The following is a 20,571-nucleotide window of genomic DNA, read 5'->3' as shown; positions in this document are numbered from 1 at the left end:
ACATCTTATAATCAGTCTAACCTATTAGACTATTCTCCCTTCAAAAGCTAGTTATACCACCTCACTGGTAGAACATAATCCCCCTATTACCCTTCTTACATACATCTTCATGAGAGTATATTCCTCTCATCCTACTGGTGGTGGTGTGGGTAGAGCACGAACAGAGGAAACTAAGTGTTTATCTAGTGTCTCCACGTGTCGTTCTGAACTGGATCTTGAATCGGCTGAACAGTGTTGCGAGTATTCACCACTATTTTTTATTTGAAGCTTCAAAACTCAAAACTCAAGCAATAATTAGCTAGAACAAAGATTAGAGAATGAGAATCAGAATTTACCGTGTGGTGTTGGGTTCGAATCCCATAAACGGCAGCACTGAACTAAATCAGAGTGTGAAGTATAAATATGTTTCCCAAGTGGGTAAAATATGTTGATATAAAGAAGATAAAGGACGCAGTGGTATATAGACCAAAGCTCTAAGGTATATTTGATTAGCCTTAGGTATGCTAAGGGTGTACAATGGGGATGGTGAGTAAGGGATATAGATTATGGTTATGAAGCAAGTTCAGCGAAGCAATAGCATTGGAGAGTAGAATTGGAAAGATGAACAATAGAGGAGCTAGGACCCCTTTAAATAGGAAGTTAGAAATTCTCTCTTAATGCACAAGGCATGAAGCCATAACCGTTTCCAACCTTATGGACCCCACTAGGTGAGAGGCAACATTACCCACAATGTATAAAGGGTCATGCATGCAAGGGAAATATAAGGGAACACTATGAGGGAGTCACATACTCCGCGTGCTGAATGATGGTGGGCCCTCCAGCCAGATCCTAGGTTCATCTTGCCAGACCAGAACATATAGGAGAATGAATTCTCTTAATGTGAATAATCTTATCCATTATTGATAAATTAAATGTCAAAATTAAAATCATCATTTTTCCTTTTCCATTTCACAAATTTTTCATTAAAATTGTGACCATATATCTATTAAATGATTTTTCACGTGATATGATACGGTGAAACGAAATATGGGAAGATCCGATTTCGATTATTTATCACATACTTCCAACCATTCTTGAGCTCCTGCTGGCTCCCACCCTGAGAAACCGCCTTTCTTACCCTACAATAATCGAATTGGAGATTTGAGATTCAAAGTGAATCACGTACAAAAAATAGAAATAAAAAATTAGTGTGCTCTAAGCAAACAAGTTAATTGTTTCCCATGTTACTACGATGGAAACAAAAATTATGCAAATAAAAGGGCCATTTGTTGTAAAAAAGAAAAAAGGGCCATTGGTTAATTAATTAAAAGCATATGGATGTAAATTTAATAAAACTTGCCTGAAGCGACAAAAGGAGATTAACCGAATCAAATAACTTTTCATCATCCATCTTCTCACCAACTATCTCTGATGGAAACATTGATAAAAGTAGACAGCACTGAAACACAACATGATTTGTCTAGTCTTAACTAATAAGTGAAACCAAGTTCAAGAATTAATTTACTTCATTACCTTCAAACATTCTGCAGAGCAATCAGAAACTTGCCATCCATTATCTTGATCAGAGAAGGTCCATGATCCTTTAGAAATGTGATGAAACATTCTTTTAAAGTCTCCTGAAGAGTTTTCCTTAACCTATGGAATGTGAACTTTAATTCATTACTGCTAACTATAGAGCTAGCAGACAAATATAATTGTTCAACAATTAATGAAAACAGAGAAATCAATCACTTACAAATATGTTATGGAAAATGAAATGGGGCTTACTTATGTTGTTTATAAGATCAATCGTGTTTTTCTCCCCTTTTTCATGGTCTACGGATATCGATTAGTATTAAGAAAATTGTGCTACATTAAAAAATATTGTGAATTTGTAGGTAGTTAGTTCTACGTGAATATGTTTCTTAGTTCGAGTTGGAATGTACATTAAACACACCTGAGATTTCTTGAGAAAGTCATGTCCTTTCAAAAGTGTAGGACCAATTTCGTCAATAAGGTTTGTGGCAAGCAGAGATTGAACAACTAATCCAGCATCCCATGATTGGCTACCAATGCCCTACACCAAATAAATACGATAAAGTGCATTTTTTAATATCCCATTGATTACACATTTTGAAAAAGCTATACAAAAAGAGAGAGGGAGAGATAAAGAGAGAGAGAGAGTTATACCTGCATGGTCATTCCATCTTCTGAAAGCCACAAGTAATCATGGATCCTTGCAAGATGCTTCTTGAAAGCATCTCCATTTGGATCTTCCACACAACAAGCAAGCATAAACAAAACCTGGCCAGTAAATAAATTTATACAATGTTAATGTTTATTTTATGATGTTTAGAATTATATGTGTCTTTAATTTTATTTTTATTGTAGTTGATGCATAGGTACAGCGAAAGGTGGTATGATACCTACCTTTTCCACACATCCATTGTCAATGTATCGACCATTCTCATCTTCGTAATGGATATGTTTCATTGTTATCTGAAGGGCCTTCTCTCTTACCATATTGTCGAAGGGCCAGTGCGTAAAAAGTGGTTCAGAGAACATGTATAGGCTATCCCATAATAGATCTTGTATGAAGTGATGAGAATAGTGAAGATCTTCCTGTCATATGTACATATGACATGAATTAACAATTCCTCCACGATCATATAGTTTGGTACGTGATCTACTGATGATAATATATAGATTGATCTACTCTCTCACCTTTGCACAGGCATGACGTACTTTTTTCCAATTAATTTTATGGCAAGGTTGAATAAAAATTTCTTCTCCCAACTTGGTGTGATTGGACCCACAAATCTCTTCCCATATAAGTAAGACATAAGCAAGTAAACTTGCCGGCAATAACACCACATTTTAGCTGCATTAATTCAGATCACAATCGCATAAAAAAAAATATATAGTTATATATGCTATATAAATGCATACTGTTTACTTAAAATCCGTGTTCACCAGTTATTTATGCATAGTTAGCGTTTACTGGTCCAAATTAAAAATGGTGTGCAACAAGATCTGGATAATTATAATTTTCGTTAAATAAACACTCAATTAATTAGTAAGTTGTATATTAATTTCATGTATTAATTATTATGTTATTGCATACATAATAACCGGACAGGATTAGTTATATCATAATCCACCTGGATGCATAGGAAGAAAAGAAGGAAGCATACAAAACTCTAGATGCATTGGGTTGGCTCCCGACCAGTCGAATAAACCTAGTATCTGCAGTTGCAAGATTGACTCATATAAGTGACGTACAACAACATACACACATGAAAAATAAAAAGAAGAAAAACATGTTTATCAAAAAAAAATATTTGCATAAATAATTACGATATGTTCCAATTTTTATATATATGTGTACGTGTGTGCGCGCGCGTGTGAGAGAGATGATCAACTTACACTGGCATAAGAATGAAAAGTCTTATACCATATCTTAACTGTTGATTTTTGTGTATCCAACAATTAAAATTTATTGAGTCATTAATTATTACGAGACCCATGTATGTATACCTCAAGAGGTGAAGTATGTCACTTTAGGAGTAAATAGTGTAAAAAAAGGGTATTTATAGGTAGAGGGGGATGGTGAACAAATGGCTACGGTGGCTCTCTATATTATCATAATAACAGCTCATAACATTAGTAAATAGTGTAAAAAAAAGGGTATTTATAGGTAGAGCTGAGCTCCTCAAATGTGGGAGAAAAAGCCAAGTCATTCTACAGTCATTGTCAGCATACAATGACTACTACATACGGGAAAAGTGAGACGGACATTCCAACTAAGATGCTAATATGTTTTAAGTTGGAGTATCTGTTGGGGCAGCACTGACATGAGCCAATGCTTCTATTATTTGGCCAACTAATTGTGCTGGCCAAACAGACTCAATATCTATCGGCCTCTCTCTAGCTTGGTGCAGCATATATCCAGCGTCTCTAGCTAATGCAGGGCCTAAGATGTGCAAATCTCTCATGTTTATAGTGAAGGCAACTGCATGGCGGATTCGCTGGCTTCGAATGCACACACTTAGAACTGGGATGTCTGATTCTTTACTCCTCCCCCAAGGAATGCTTCCACCTCCCGGTGGATGACATGGTAGGGATGGATATCCCTCCACTATTCTTGCCTAATTAGTAGGCTTGTGTTTTTTCTATCGTATTCCAAAGAAAAAACAAGTTGCACAATATAATCAGAAATAAAAAGTTCTCTTTTACGTTTAACTGTTTAAGTGCCTATCTTAAAGTTTTTTCTAAAAATAAAAAACTTGTACTGGTTACGTCATCCGGTTTATACGGTGGAAGCAATGGGATAGGATAAGACCTGATACTATAAGACCTGATTGTATAAAACCTGATTAAATTTTAATACTATCCAGCGTTTAGTATGATATTGTATAAAATAATATTCTCTAATATTTTAAAAATTAATATATTAAAAAAATTTATTTTAATATATAAATATTGAAATGATATATTAGTTCTTGGGAATTGTACTTGTAAGCAATATTAATACATCAACCCCTTATCAGGCCTATCCACCACTCCTAGGCCGGATTGAGTTATACATCATTTTGATATATAAAGGAATCCTGCTGTATAAGCTTATACTATACGATGGTCACACTAAACAACTGAAAATGTCATAACGTATAGTATAAGCTTATACTATCAGGCCTTATATATCTCACCAAACAGGCCTTATACTCATTTATTTTTAGGTTCAAATTTTAACATTTCTTTAACCATCTACGTTGGTTCTGTCGTTAGATATACATTGATAGTTACGTTCATCTAAAAATATTGTTATAATGTACCCAGAAAAAAAAAATTATTGTTATAAGCCCTCATCAGGCTTGTAGCATTTACTGACCATGGAATGAGATAATTTTTCCTCTCCTAAAGTTTTATTAACCGGAAAAAACTATTATATTATGGGGGAAATGTTTCTGTTCTCCCACATTTTTTTTCTTTCTCTTTACAACGAGACCCACTTACATAAAAATATAAAAACAAATTTGCATTAACATTAAACACCTTACATTATCCCTGACCTTCATATGTCTATCAGTTGAAATGAATATACTATAAAAAACTTTCCACACAAAAAAAAAAAAAAAATATATGAGTAGACCATTATATTGAATATATTAGAAAAACATATCGAAAGCCAAGTTTTCCCCCACGACGGTATATATGTTACGCCATCATGATCATGAATCCACTTGCGAGCTCTAGCACACGCATCATCTTGACCTCCATCAGACCCTTCTCCAAGAATGCGCATACATATGTAGTTGAGTGGAGTACAAAACATGGTGCTATGTCCTTCTATGTCTAGTCCCCACCCCCCATCTTGGTTCTTCAATTAATAATAATTTTTTTTTTTTTTGATAACATTCAATTAATAATTTAATATACAACAATGCTAATCATTCACTAATTTTACATCATGGTTAATTGGGTATGTACGCAAATAGTCTGAAATTGAACAAGTGTACCTGGTGGCAATAAATATAACGAAGCATCTCTCTGCGGTACTCTTCTGGGAATACTGAATCAAGATGGCCTGTAATGTACATGCAAAATACCTGCAATATTTTATCGCAAGTGCAAAATTTATGTTCATTAGTGCATCTGAACTTGAACTTCCTCAAAATTCCGGTGCATATCAAATTATTAATAAAAACGACGTCTATGTAAAATATGTACTTTTATTTTTTTATAACTATGTACTCTGAGGAGTACATAATTATAATATTAAAGTTATATTTTTCTTTCACTTTCTATGTCACTCGAAAATTTCTGAAGAGAAAAAAATAAAACTTTAGTATTATAGAAGTGTATATTTATAAGGAGTAAAATAATATAACTTAGGTCCTTTAAAAGGACAAATTATTTTTCCTTAAAATAAATATTTATTTTGATCTTTTAAAAATATAAATGTTACCGATTTGAGCATCTAATAATAAATGGGAAATCAAATAATGTTGCAGGACAAAAAAATTTATATCATGCTAACACACAAAAACATGGGTCCCACTTGAAATAAAGAAAAAGAAATATTGACACTGTTTTTAATTAGGGTTGGTAAAACGGGTCAACCCGGATCGGCCCAACCCGCATTCAACTCGAAAAAACGAGCCGAGTTATGGTTTGCTCCAAAAAAAATGAGCCAGAAAATCCAGCCCAACCCGACCCGAGTCGGGTTAGGATTGGCTCGCAGGTTGGTTCAAAAATATGACTCGTGGGTTGGCTTGAAAAAATAGCTCGCGAGTTGGTTCAAAAATTGGCTCGCGGGTTGGCTAAAAAATTGCTTGTGTGTTGGCTCGTTTTCAGCCTATTTAAATGACCCTGTAGTATTAATGCACCAGTTATGTGGCTTCTATTAGCATAAACAAAGGGTTACAAAATGAGAAATAAAAGCAAAATATTTTAGTTTCGAATTTTCTTCACAACAAATTTGCATCAACATCAAGAAATAATCAGAACCACTTGCTACCAAGTGGGTAAGATATTTGAACCAACACAGCCTAACAATATAAAAATGACAGGGATGTGAGAAGATTTGAGACTTAGGTTTAGAAAAGGAAGAAAAATGATGACAACATGTGTGAGTTTTGTCCATTTTTGTATATTATATTTTGTATTTTATATATAAAAAAAACCTCAACTCGCGAGTTGGCTTGTTTGACCTGCGGGTTAGCTTGTTTTTTCACGAGCTGGCTCGGGTCGGGTTGGCTCAGATTGATAGCTCATTTTTGCCAACCCAACCCGACTCATTTTTTACGGGTTACGAGCCAACCCGACAGGTTAGCTCATTTTTGCCAACCCTACTTTTAATGGTGTTTGCAGTACACAAACATTTTTACATTGTATTTGGTTTCCCCGAAATGAATACACCACAAATGTGAATCTTTAATGTCTATTTGATATTTAATTTTACTATTTTCAGGATATCAAATTGATTCTTCGAAAAGACAAATATATATATTTAATTAAAATAATTATCATTTAAAAGGACAAATATAAAACCTTAATATATTTTTTATTCAATATTCAAAATTTATATTTAATATACAAAAAAGTTGAAGATTACGATATGCTTATGAATCTTAATAAAATATATATACTAATGGTATAAGGAAAAAAAGGTCTACTAAATAAAGTAATTTTACTTATACCGTTAGAGGATCATAATTAATAATTACCCATGAAATAAAGTATTTATGATACTGACCAAAGGAGAGTGGACCAGCTTCTTGAGCAGGCCAATGGCCATTAGTAGCTTGCAGTGCTGATAGGTAATGTGTAAGAATCTGCACCGTTAATTAAGGTAATTAATAATTAAATGTGAAAATTAGGAAATAATTCAATAATTGACCCTAATAATTATTATGAGGCTTTAATAATTTGTAGTAAGTGAGTAATAATGTTGAAAGTCGATTTTCGGAAGAAAAGTGCAGATATCGGTTCTGCTAGTCGGTATAAATGCGTACTGATAAAGTATCCCAGAAAATTATAATAAGTGCATGAATATTACTAGAATAATATATAGGACTTGTAAAACGAATTTTAAGTTAAAATAATGAGAACTGGTGCCAGAACTGATTCTGGCTACGGAAAAGCGCGTACCAAAAAGGTACTCCGAAAAATATAATAAAAATATGATAATTCTTGTAAAATTGAGTAGGTTAAAAATCCTAAGTTTGGGATTAAAATGCTAAGCGTAGCCATTAGCGCTAGTATTGTGTGTTTAATTCATAAGTGGCTATATATACTCTTGTTAGCACAAAACCCTAGGCCATAATTCTGATCCTACGTGAGTCTTGGGGCTAGTCAGCTGCTGGTTCACTGTTCCATTGGTCTTCTTTACCATTTTGAGACCAAGTTGTCACATTTGCTTCATCTCTTCATCTCTAAACACATTTGCCTTGTGTGGGTTGATCTTGTGAGGTTGTGAGTGACTTCCTTGCTGAGTTGTAGCCTCCGTTTGAGTGTGTGGAGGTGCTGACTTCATAGTGTGGGTGGTGGAAGCCATAGTCTTGACCTTTTGAACTTCAAAGTGTCACCTTTGTGAAGAAAGAGTCTTTCTTGTGGTGCATTTTCGTGGCCTTTGGTTACTGCACAGTGGAGGGGTGTAGGAAGCTCCATTTCCCTGCCGTTTTCTGCTTTGAGAAGCTTGGTAAACATACTCAACCTTTGATCATGAGCTATTGGTTAAAAATGGAACCTTGATGCATGTAATGAGCTTAAGAGGATAACCTAACGTTGGGTAATGCTTAACACACTTAGAAATGCATGTTTAAGCCTCTGTAATCGGTAAAAGTTAGATCTTTGGTTTGGATTTTCGCGAAATGCAGAATCTGCATTCTGTCGCGAAATATCTGGATGTGATATCCGGATATGGATATCCGGATATGATATCCGGATATTGGTATCCGGATATGGGGTTTTCTGATATCCGAATATGGATATCCGGATATGATATCCGGATATGATATCTGAATATTGATATCCGGATATGTCCCCGACATATATCTGGATATTCTGGGTTTTCGAGGAACAATAGCTTACTGTTCATATAGAATTGAGTAATGGGTTCGTGGACCCTATTTTGAGGAAGTTGAACTTCTGGGATAAATTACCTAAGTCAGAACCTAAGTGTTTAAGGGCTTGTGGCTTGTTGGTAGCCTTAAGACGTAAAACGTAAAAGGAAAAACGCAGTCTTGTTTATGCTTATGAGCTATGTTTATTGATATGCTTGCTGGTCCTAAATCAGATTGTGATCTGCTGTGTTTGGACTGTGAGATTGTGTGGACTCTTGGCTTGGATAGCTAGCTTGCAAGGTAAGCTTTCGTGTCCTCGGTTTAGCCATGTTGTGGTTCCACCATGCCCCATGGGGGCATGGTTATATGCATGCTGTGTTACATGCTTTTGATGTGTTGGAAATACTATTGAGTTGTTATATGCCAGTGTCTTCTTGATATGCATGTGGTGTTCCACCTATACGGTAAGCCTGAGTATGTAGTACATACAATATGGTGAGGCTGTGGGTGAGGTGCAAGCGGTGTTCCTTGTACTAGTGTGGGTAATAGACGTATTCCTGCATTTCTCTGGCCAGTAGAATAGTTATAACACACATGGCATGAATATCTGTTGCACTGCATAGTTTTGGAACTTATACTGTTAAATGATTTTGAACTTATATTGCACATGTAAGTGAGCTTGGGGTGGAAGATCCTTGAGGACCCCTTTTCTTACTGAGATTTCTGTTTAGAGATCTCACCCCACGGTTGGGGCACCATTTCAGGTTCAGGTAGTGCTGGGGTTGAGACCTCAGGCGGCAGGAGGCCGGAGCTGAGTTAGATATTGCTGATTATATGATGACATGTTGGGTGCTGGAAATGCCTGCTGCTTTTATGCTTTTAGCTTCATTTATGATTACGTTGTTGCTGTTGAGATTTGTAGGCTTTGTTGCTTTATTTGTGTGAGCATGGGGTTTATCCATGTAACTTGATGGTTAGTACTTTAGTCTGAGTTGTATAACTGATAGTTTGTCCGGTCTACGAGTTGTAGTTCCGTGACTAGAGACATATTTATATTGTTTTAATTAATGAGGTATTTCAGTTAGATGTTTATTTGCAATTTACATACAGGCCATTTTTATTAATCGATTAAAAGCAAGTTGGTAATGATTAATGACGTCATAATTGAAAAGAAAAATATATTCCGCAATTTTAATTAAGCATAGCTTAATACGATGACATGTTAACAAACCGGGTATACACGGGGTGTTACATTTTATGGTATCAGAGCAAAGGTTCTAGGGACAAGCCTGTATGTATTGCAATAACTAAGATGTTTGGTTGTGTCTGTCTTGTGTGTTTGCTCCATTGGATTTTATGATGATGATGCATATGTGATCACATTGCGTGGGCCTGATCAACTCATAATTGTGTAACTTGTGCAGAGTCATGGTAAATTCCAAGAGAACCCGCAGGACTGCTGAGGGTCAACCCGACCCGATCCTGACTGCATTAGCTGAGATGTAGGAGGCCGCTAGATTGGCCAACGTGGCAATGATGGACGCTGCCAGGGAAGCGAACCGGAAGGCCACGGAGGATGCTCTTGAGGCGAACCGTTTGGAGAACATGACCATGATGAGAGTCATGTTGGAGGAGATGAGAGCTGGTCCTGCTGTTGTTCAGTTCCCACCGCCACCACCTCCACCGCCACACCGCCGCCTCCACCTAGTCTGCAGGGTGAGAGCTAGAGCCGTGTTGAGGGCACTGGTCATCTTACTGGGGTGATGGAACCCTTTGTGGAGCCTGCTGCAGACCGTGATTTGATTGACCGCCGGCTTAATGCTTTTCACAACAAGATCTTCCGGGTCATGCAGTGTTCAGATTCGCAGAAGCTGATGTTTGCCTCATACATGCTGGAGGGCGATGCCCATGAGTGGTGGACGAACACCTCTTATGCTTTTGAGATGCAGGGTCATGTGATGACATGACCATTCTTCGAGGATTGCTTTCTGGGTCGGTACTTCCCGTATGATGCACAGGAGAGGAAGCAAGGGGAGTTCGATAGGTTGGTTCAGGGCTCGTTGTCTGTGGACGAGTACCTGGCCAAGTTCAATGAGCTGGTGAAGTTTGCACACTTCAGGATGGAGAGACCTACTCCAGTTTTCTTGGCTGCTAAGTTCCGCAGGGGACTTAGTGAGGATATTGCTAGTTACCTTACTGGTTCTGCTTCGAGAGACTTTGGGACACTGGTGCAGCAGTGTCGGGATATCGAGGACTTCCGCCACTCGAGTCAGGCCAAGAGGGCCAAGGTTGCTGAGACGATGAAGGTAGATGGTCGTTCCACTTCATGGCGAGACAAGAAGTTTGGGAACAAAGGTAAGGGAAAGCAGTTGGCGGCTCGGCAAGCTCCAAATCAGTTTAAGAGGACTTTTGCTCAGGGGAGTGCAGCGAGACCTCCCACTCCCAGGTGTTCGGGATGTGGGAAGACTCATTTTGGGCCGTGTTCTACAGACCAGTTGATATGCTTCCAGTGTGGCAAGGAGGGCCACTACTCCAGAGACTGTCCGTCGACGACAGCGAGGGCTGCTGCAGTTCAGGCAATACCATTGCAAATGGTTCCCCTTCCACCTACTTCGGCACCTGCAGTGTCACCTGCCACGGGGCATGTTTATACTCTGGATCGTCAGCAATCGGACCGAGCTCCGAACCTTGTCAAAGGTATTGTTACCATTGGTGGTTCTCTTGTTGATGTCTTGTTTGACTCTGGGGCTACACATTCCTTTATTGCTACCCCGATTGCTGTGGGGCTTGAGTTGCCCATGTCTATGCTTTCTCCACCGTTGCGGGTGACCACCGCCACCGGAGAAAGGTGTGATTCTACCACTGTTCATCGCGATGTGGCATTTCAGTGGGATGGCCGTGACTTATCGGTGGATCTGATAGGATTGCCGATGGCCAACCTGGAGATTATTCTGGGCATGGATTGGTTGTCCAGGAATATTGTGATGATTGACTGTTGTGCCAAGCGTGTGGTGATGTCTCCGTGTGACTCCACAGCCAGTTCCTCGCCGTACATTTCGTTGCTACAGGCTAGGAGAGCATTGAGAGCAGGGCATTTGGTTATGTCATGTTGGGAGGTTTGGTGAGTGGGGCACAGGAGGACATCGCTGGCATTCCTGTGGTGAGGGAATTCCTCGAGGTGTTTCCTGAGGAGATTTCTGAGTTTCCGTGACAGAGAGAGATAGAGTTCTCCATAGATTTGTTTCCTGGTGTGGGGTGTTGCAAAATCGGCAAGTATACTGTTTGTTTCAAGTAATAAAGTGATAAGTAGAGTATCGTTCCCACGAGGATTAATGCACCAAGTACTAGTTTAACTATTCCCCTTAAGTTGGAAAATAAAATTGGTTTGGTTTGAGAAAGTATTTGAAATTGGTTGATGTAAATTAAAAACAGAAAATTAAAAACAATAATATTAAAAACATGCAAGAAGAGATAAAGAAATATCAAGAATTTATGAGAGTTGTGAAAAATTATAAAAAGGATGTAGCCAGGATGAACTTCACCTCCGATCCTCCCTTATATTCCTATATTGTATTTATAATTAATTAATTGGTTTGCTCAGACAATTCATTATTTACCTATAAAATAGTTGAACCCGAATGTCTTAGTGATTTCAACCCTTTAACCCAATTAGAATTCTAATGTCTTAGTAATTCCTCTTGAATTAAGCATTAAGCAAATGAATTATGAGTCTGCAATTTATGTAAGCCTATGTTTAGATCATACACAAATTGTTATTCTGCCCTTGTCCAGACTAAAACTCCAATATGTCTATTGTGAGTCCTAACCCTCAAAGCCCTATAATTTAGAGTGATCAGTTCCAAACAGGATATGAAAAATTAAACCAGGTAGAATAAAACAAACAAACTAATTAAATTATAAAATATCAATACAGAAATTATAAAGGATTCACATTGGGTCTGTGATCCCAACTACAAAAACAAACTAGCCAGACATAGCTAGCTGGCTTAAACAAATTAAAATAATAAAAAGAATTCATAAAAGCAATAAAGAAGAAGAAGAAGAAGAAGAAGAATCATCATCTCCAGCGTGAGTCTCCTAAAATTCTCTCCAGCAAAAGATTTTTTGTCTCTGAGGTCTGGGTCTCTATTTATAGAGTTTATGCCTTGCTTAGAAATCCTGATCATATCTTTAATAGAATCTTCACTAGAATCTGTAATCATATCTTTGATTCAATCCTTCAAATTTCTAATCATATCTTTGACCAAATCTTCCTCTTTTTAATTTAATGGAAAACTTTCCTTAAAAATATTCAAACTAGGATTTGATAAGATCTTCAATGATTCAGAAATCCAAAGCAACTCTACTTGATATCTCCAATTTATCTCTTTATTGAGCTGAAATTACTGAAAAATATCAGAAATCTTACGAGAATATTATTGAGAATAAAATAACAATTTAATTATAATTCTCATACTTTTTAATTACTTTTAAATCAATTTCACACTCATATTGACCCTTAATACATAGTAAATTGGAGACTCATCATGGGGCCTATTTCATTAGCTCCATATCAGATGTTGCCACCGGAGTTGGCTGAGCTGAAGAAGCATATTGAGGATCTTTCAGCGAAAGATTTCATTCGGCCGAGGGTGTCGCCTTGGGGAGCACCAGTTATCTTTGTGAAGAAGAAGGACGAGACAATGCGATTATGCACCGACTACAGGCAGTTGAACAAGGTGACGATCAAGAACAAGTATCCCTTTCCTCGGATTGATGATCTGTTGGATCAGCTCAGGGGTGCTTGCGTGCATTCAAAGATTGATCTCCGGTCCGGATACCATCAAATTTGGGTGAAGCCGGAGGATCTCCCTAAGACCGCATTTCGCTCGAGATACGACCACTTTGAGTATTTGGTGATTCCGTTTGGACTCACCAATGCACCTGCAGTGTTCATGGATTACATGAACCGGATTTTCCAGCCGTACCTGGATCAGTTTGTGATCGTCTTCATTGACGATATTTTGATTTACTCCAAGACGAAGGAGGAGCATGCGGAGCATCTGAGGATTGTTTTGCAAGTGCTGAAGGAGAAAAAGTTGTATGCTAAGCCTTCTAAGTGTGAGTTTTGGCTCAAGTATGTGAAGTTTCTTGGGCATGTTATTTCTGCTGAAGGAGTTCCAGTGGATCCAAACAAGATCGAGGCCGTACTAGATTGGGAGAGGCCCAAGACGGTTACCGAAGTGAGGAGTTTCTTGGGTTTGGTAGGTTACTATCGGAGGTTCATTCAAGGATTCTCCACCATGGTTCTACCATTGACTCGCCTTACCCGTAAGGAGACTCCATTTGTGTGGACTCATGAGTGTGAGGAATGTTTTCAGGAGTTGAAGGAGAGACTGACTACTGCACCTCTGTTAGTCCTTCCTGATCCTGCGCTTGAGATTGAGCTTTACACCGACGCCTCCGGGAAGGGGCTAGGTTGTGTGTTGATGCAGTTGGGCAAAGTGATTGCCTATGCTTCGAGGCAGTTGAAGCCTCATGAGGAGAATTACCCTACTCATGATTTGGAGTTGGCTGCTATTGTATTTGCTTTCAAGATTTGGAGGCATTATCTGTTTGGTTTGAAGTTCGTGGTGTTCAGTGACCACAAGAGTTTGAAGTATCTCTTTGACCAGAAGGAGCTGAACATGAGGCAGAGGAGATGGATGGAGTTCTTAAAGGTTACGACTTTGAGTTGAAGTACCATCCTGGCAAGGCCAATGTGGTAGCGAATGCCTTGAGCCAGAAATCCGGGAGCCTATCCAGTTTGTTGCTTGGTAATTTTAATGTGGTTGAGAAGTTCTGGAACCTGGAAGTTACCTCTTTATGTGGCAGCGCACTTCTCGAGACGGAAGCAGCAGACGTTGTGAATGAGCTGTTGGAAAAGATCAAGGAGGCACAAGTGCAGAGAGAGTGCCTGGACTACGTGAAGAACCAAGACGGTGTATCTTGGAATAAGGATGGACTTCTATTGTTTCAGAAGAGGATCGTGGTTCCTCGAGGTCCGTTGACCGAAGAGGTTATGGCAGAGGCTCATAAGGGCCAATTTTCTATCCACCCTGGTGCAACAAAGATGTATCAAGACCTGAAGAAGAACTTCTGGTAGCCGGACATGAAGAAGGATGTTGCTGTTTTTGTGTCCAAGTGTTTGATTTGCCAGAAGGTGAAGATTGAGCACCAGAAGCCGTCTGGTAAGCTTCAACCTCTTGAGATTCCGAAAAGGAAATGGGAGAGCATTTCCATGGACTTCGTGGTGAGTTTGCCGAAGGCCAAGGTTGGCTGCGACTCTATCTGGGTCATTGTGGTCAGACTGACGAAGTCTGCCCATTTTCTTCCAGTGAAGGTGAGCTTCACTACAGAGCAGTTGGGCAAGCTTTATGTTCGCGAGATTGTGAGACTTCACGGGGTGCCCAAGAGTATCATTCGTGATAGGGATCTGAAGTTCCCACTCGGTTCTTGGAGGCGCTGCAGGAGGCTTTCGGTACGCAGTTGAGATTGAGTACCGCCTATTGTAACGCCCCGTGTATACCCGGTTTGTTAATATGTCATCGTATTAAGCCACGCTTAATTAAAAATTGCGGAATATCTTTTTATTTTCAATTATGACGTCATTATACTTAGCCAAGTTGATTACTAATCATTTTCATAAAATATCGCCTGTATGTAAATTGCAAATAAACATCTAACTGAAATACCTCATAATATAGATAAAGTGAGTATCTAAAATCACTGATCTACAACACGTAGTCCGGACAATATCCTGATGCATTATTACAACTCCAAAAGAAACAAGACATAATCAAGTCTATGTGGCATGGGCAATCCCCATGCTCACCAAATCAACATCATAACAACAACGTCTCAACAGGACAATTCATAACCATAAATGAAGCTAAAATCATAAGACAGTAAATAGGATCCAACATCCAATCACAACAACATATCAGCATAAGCAGCATAAACATGTAACATCTATCAGCTAAGCTCTGGCCTCCTGCCACTAGAGGTCTCAACCCCCGCATTACCTGAACCTGAAATAAGCATTCCCCAAACGTGGGGTGAGATCTCTAAACCAGAAATCTCAGTAAGACAAGGGGTCCTCAAGGATCTTCCACCCCAAGCTCACTTACATGTGCAATATAAGTTCTAAAAGCATTTATATCAATATAAGTTCCAAAACTATGCAGTGCAACAGATATTCATGCCATGTGTGTTTAAATTATTCTACTGGCCAGAGAAATGCAGGAATACGTCTATACCTACATGTAGTACAAGGAACACCACTTGCAACTCACCCACAGCCTCACCATATTGTATGTACCACATACTCAGGCTTACCGTATAAGTGGAACACCAAATGCATATCATAAAGGCACTAGCATATAACAGCTCAATAACATTTCCAAAACATCAAAAGCATGTAACGCAACATGCATATAACCATATCCCCAAGGGACATGGTGGAACCACAACATGGCTAAACCGAGGACACGAAAGCTTACCTTGCAAGCTAGCTATCCAAGCAAGAGTTCACAAGCTCAACTCCAAACACAGCAGAATCACAATCTGATATGGACCAATAATAAATCAATAAACTTGCACCACAAGCATATAATATTAAGACCACGCCTTCTCATTACGTTTTACTTCTTAAGGCTTCACACAAAGCCATAAGCCCTTAATCACTTGATTCTGACTTAGTTAAGTTATTACAGAAGTACCACTTCATCAATCTAGGGTCCACAAACCCATACAAGACCTCTGTATGAACAATACCTTACTGTTCATCGAAAACCCAGAATATCCAGATATTCCTCGGGAGCATATCCGGATATCCAATATCCGGATATCTCACTGGCCATATCCAGATATCAATATCCGGATATCCAGAACCCCATATCCGGATATCCAGAACCCCATATCCGGATATCTGACTTGCAAGGAACACGAAAATGCCACACCAAAGGTTGGTTCTTGCACCAAAAGATGATCCTTGGCACCACAAATGCCAAGCCAAAGGACCACACCCTCTCTAAACTCAAAGTCAGCACCTATCCTCACCAAGGCAGTAGCAAGAACTCAGAAAAACAACCCATTTTTACTTTCCAAGGCTAGAATGCACTCACCCATAGAGTTTTCATGAAGAACCCAAGAGCAAATGAGGTCTCTTGGTGTCTCAAATGGAAGGAGAATGAGGTGGTAAGGTGGCTGGAGTCACACCTTCAGCAAACTCACGTAGGAGAAATGTATGGCCTAGGGTTTTGGGCCATACTTTAGTATATATAGTCACTCAAACCATAAATGCACAATATTATCGTTAATTGGTACGCTTAACATTTTAATCCCAAACTCAGGATTCTTAATCTACTCATTTTTCTAAGATTTATCATAATTTTATTTTATTTTTCGAAGCATCTGGTACACGCTTTTCCATAGCCACTATCAGTTCTGCATCCAATTCTCATTATTTTGACTTAAACTTATTTAACAAGTCCTACACAATATTCTAATAATATTCATGCACTTATTTTAATTTTCCAGGATACTTTTTCGGTACGCAGTTATACCGGCTAGCAGAACCGGTATCTGCACTTTTCTTCCGAAAAGTGACTTTCAGCATTAATAACAACTTACTATAATTATTTAAGCCTCAAGTTAATTATTAGGGTCAATTATGGAATTATTTCCTATTTTCACATAATTAATTAATTAACTTCCTTAATTAACGGTGCAGGTTCTTACATTCACCCCACCTTTTTAGGATTTTGTCCTCAAAATCAGAAACATACATGTCACGAAACTCGGGGTACTACCGGAGAAGCTCGTCCTCACGCTCCCAAGTACACTCCTCAGGAGTTCTTCCGGTCCACTGCACTTTGACCATCGGAATGATCTTGCTCCTCAGCTGCTTCTCGCCACGATTGAGAATCTTGAGTGGTCCGACGGGAGTCTTTAAGTTCTCCCGAACCTCCACATCATCCGGTTGCACCACGTGTGAAGGATCTGCTATGTACTTCTGAAGCTGAGACACGTGAAACACGTCGTGGATGTTGGCCAAGTTCGGAGGCAAGGCAAGCCGGTAGGTAACAGGTCCTACTCTACCAAGAATCTGGTATGGCCCAATAAACTGCGGGCTCAGCTTCCTCACTCCGAGTGCCCGACCAACACCGGTGACAGGTGAAAGTCTCACAAACACGTTCTCACCTTCACTGAACTCCAGTGGACGATGCTTGACATCATAGTAGCTCTTCTGGCGATTCTGCGCCTGCTTCAACTTTTCTCCGATCAACTGAATCTGCTGGGTAGTATCTTGGACAAAGTCCACGCCAAAAAGCTCCTTGTCTCCAACCTCAGACCAACAGGTAGGAGTCCGACACCTCCTACCATACAGTGCCTCGTAGGGTGTCATGCCTAGGCTAGCATGCAAGCTGTTGTTGTACGAAAACCCCACCAACGGAAGATACATATCCCATGCTGAGCCCTGCTCCAAAGTGCAAGCCCGCAACATGTCCTCCAAGATCTGGATGGTCCTCTCAGTCTGTCCATCAGTCTGAGGGTGATAGGTTGTACTCAGCCTCAATTGCGTACCAAAAGCCTCCTGCAGTGCCTCCCAGAACCGAGATGTGAACTTCGGGTCCCTATCACTGATGATACTCTTGGGCACCCAGTGAAGCCTCACGATCTCGCGAACATAAAGCTTGGCCAACTGCTCTGTAGTGAAGCTCACCTTCACTGGAAGAAAATGGGCAGACTTTGTCAATCTGTCCATAATGACCCAGATAGATCACAACCCGCCTGAGTCTTAGGCAAATCAACCACGAAGTCCATAGAAATACTTTCCCACTTCCACTGTGGTACCTCAAGAGGTTGAAGCTTACCAGACGGCCTCTGATGTTCAATCTTCACCTTCTGGCAAATCAAACACTTAGAAACAAAAACGGCAACATCCTTCTTCATTCCCGGCCACTAGAAATTATTCTTCAAGTCTTGATACATCTTAGTAGCACCAGGGTGGATACATAACTGGCCCTTATGGGCCTCTGCCATAACCTCTTCGGTCAACGGACCTCGAGGAACCACGATCCTCTTCTGGAACAAAAGAAGTCCATCATCATTCCAAGACACACCGTCTTGGTTCTTCACATAATCCAGACACTCTCTCTGAACTTGCGCCTCTTTGATCTTTTCCACTAGCTCATTAACAACATCTGCGACTTTCGGCTCAAGAAGTGTACCCCCACACGAAGAGGTCACTGCCAGATTTCAAAACTTCTCAATCACGCCAAAGTTATACAATAACAAACTGGATAGGCTCCCGCATTTCTAACTTAAAGCATCAGCTACCACATTGGCCTTGCCAGGATGGTACTTCAACTCAAAGTCGTAGTCCTTCAGGAACTCCATCCATCTCCTCTGATCATGTTTAGCTCTTTCTGATCAAACAGATACTTCAAACTTTTGTGATCACTGAACACTGTAAACTTAATACCATAAAGGTAATGCCTCCAAATCTTGAAAGCAAAAACAATGGCCGCCAACTCCAGATCATGAGTCGGGTAGTTCTCCTCATGAGGCTTCAACTGCCTCGAAGCATAAGCAACAACTCGGCCCAACTCGGCCCAACTGCATCAACACGCAGCCCAGCCCCTTACCAAAGGCATCACAATACAACTCGAACTGCTCCACAGGATCAGGAAGGATCAACACAGGTGTTGTAGTCAATCTCTCATTTAACTCCTGAAAGCACTCCTCACACTCGTGAGTCCACACAAATGGAGTCTCCTTCCGGGTAAGGCGAGTCAATGACAAGACCATCTTGGAGAATCCCTCAATGAACCTCCTGTAGTACCCGGCCAAACCCAAGAAACTCTTAACCTCAGAAACGGTTTTGGGTCTCGCCCAATCCATCACTGCCTCAATCTTGTTGGGATCCACTGCAACTCCCTCTGCAGAAATCATATGCCCAAGGAACTTCACAGACCTGAGCCAAAACTCACACGTTGACGGCTTCGCATACAGCTTCTTCTGTTTCAGCACTAGCAGAACAATCCTCAGATACTCAGCATGCTCCTCCTCAGTCTTGGACTAAATCAAAATATCGTCAATAAAGACGATCACAAACTGATCCAAGTACGGCTGGAAAATCCTGTTCATGTAATCCATGAACACAGTAGGTGCATTGGTGAGTCCAAACGGAATCTCTAAATACTCAAAATGACCGTATCTCGAACGTAATGTGGTCTTAGGGACATCCTCCGGCTTCACCCGAATCTGATGGTATCCGGACTGGAGATCAATCTTCGAATACACGCGGGAGGGGATACTTGTTCTTGATTGTCACCTTGTTCAGCTACCTGTAGTCGGTGCACAATCGCATTGTCCCGTCTTTCTTCTTCACATAGATGACCGGTGCTCCCCACGGAGACACACTCGGTCAAATGAAATCTTTCACTAAAAGATCCTCAATGTGCTTCTTCAGCTCTGCCAACTCTGGTGGTGACATCCGGTACGGAGCTAACGAAATAGGCTCCACACCAGGCAACAGATCAATGGAGAACTCTATCTCCCTCTGTATCGGAAACTTAGGAATCTCCTCAGGAAACACCTCGAGGAACTTCCTCACCACAAGAATTCCAGTGATATCCTCATGTGTCCCGCTCACCAAACCTCCCAACATAACATAGCCAAATGTCCATGCTCTCAAGGATCTGCTAGCCTGCAGGACTGAAATATATGGCGAGGAACTGACTGCGGAATCACACGGAGACATCACAATGCTCTTGGAACAACAATAAATCAATGCACAGTTTCTGGACAACCAATCCATGCCCAGAATAATCTCCAAGTTAGCCATCGGCAATCCTATCAGATCTACCGAATACTCACAGCCATTCCACCGAAACACGACATCTCGATGTACAGTGGTATAATCACACTTTTCTTCGGTGGTGATGGTCACCCGCAACGGTGGAGAAAGCACAGACAT

The 20,571-nt window shown here is 40.0% G+C and overlaps 1 pseudogene; it reads right to left on the bottom strand.

Moving 5' to 3' along the window:
- Positions 1-283: 283 nt before the first annotated feature.
- The window catches only part of LOC133292788 (beta-amyrin synthase-like), a 31,183-nt pseudogene continuing 10,895 nt past the window's right edge, over positions 284-20,571 (bottom strand).

Source organism: Gastrolobium bilobum, unplaced genomic scaffold (genome assembly GCF_033153095.1).
Source record: "Gastrolobium bilobum isolate Gb01-03AN ecotype WA unplaced genomic scaffold, APGP_CSIRO_Gbil_v1 utg4835, whole genome shotgun sequence".
NCBI classification, from domain to species: domain Eukaryota; kingdom Viridiplantae; phylum Streptophyta; class Magnoliopsida; order Fabales; family Fabaceae; genus Gastrolobium; species Gastrolobium bilobum.
The sequence above is the reverse complement of the archived record's forward strand: the minus strand, read 5'-3'. Positions and strand labels throughout refer to the sequence as shown.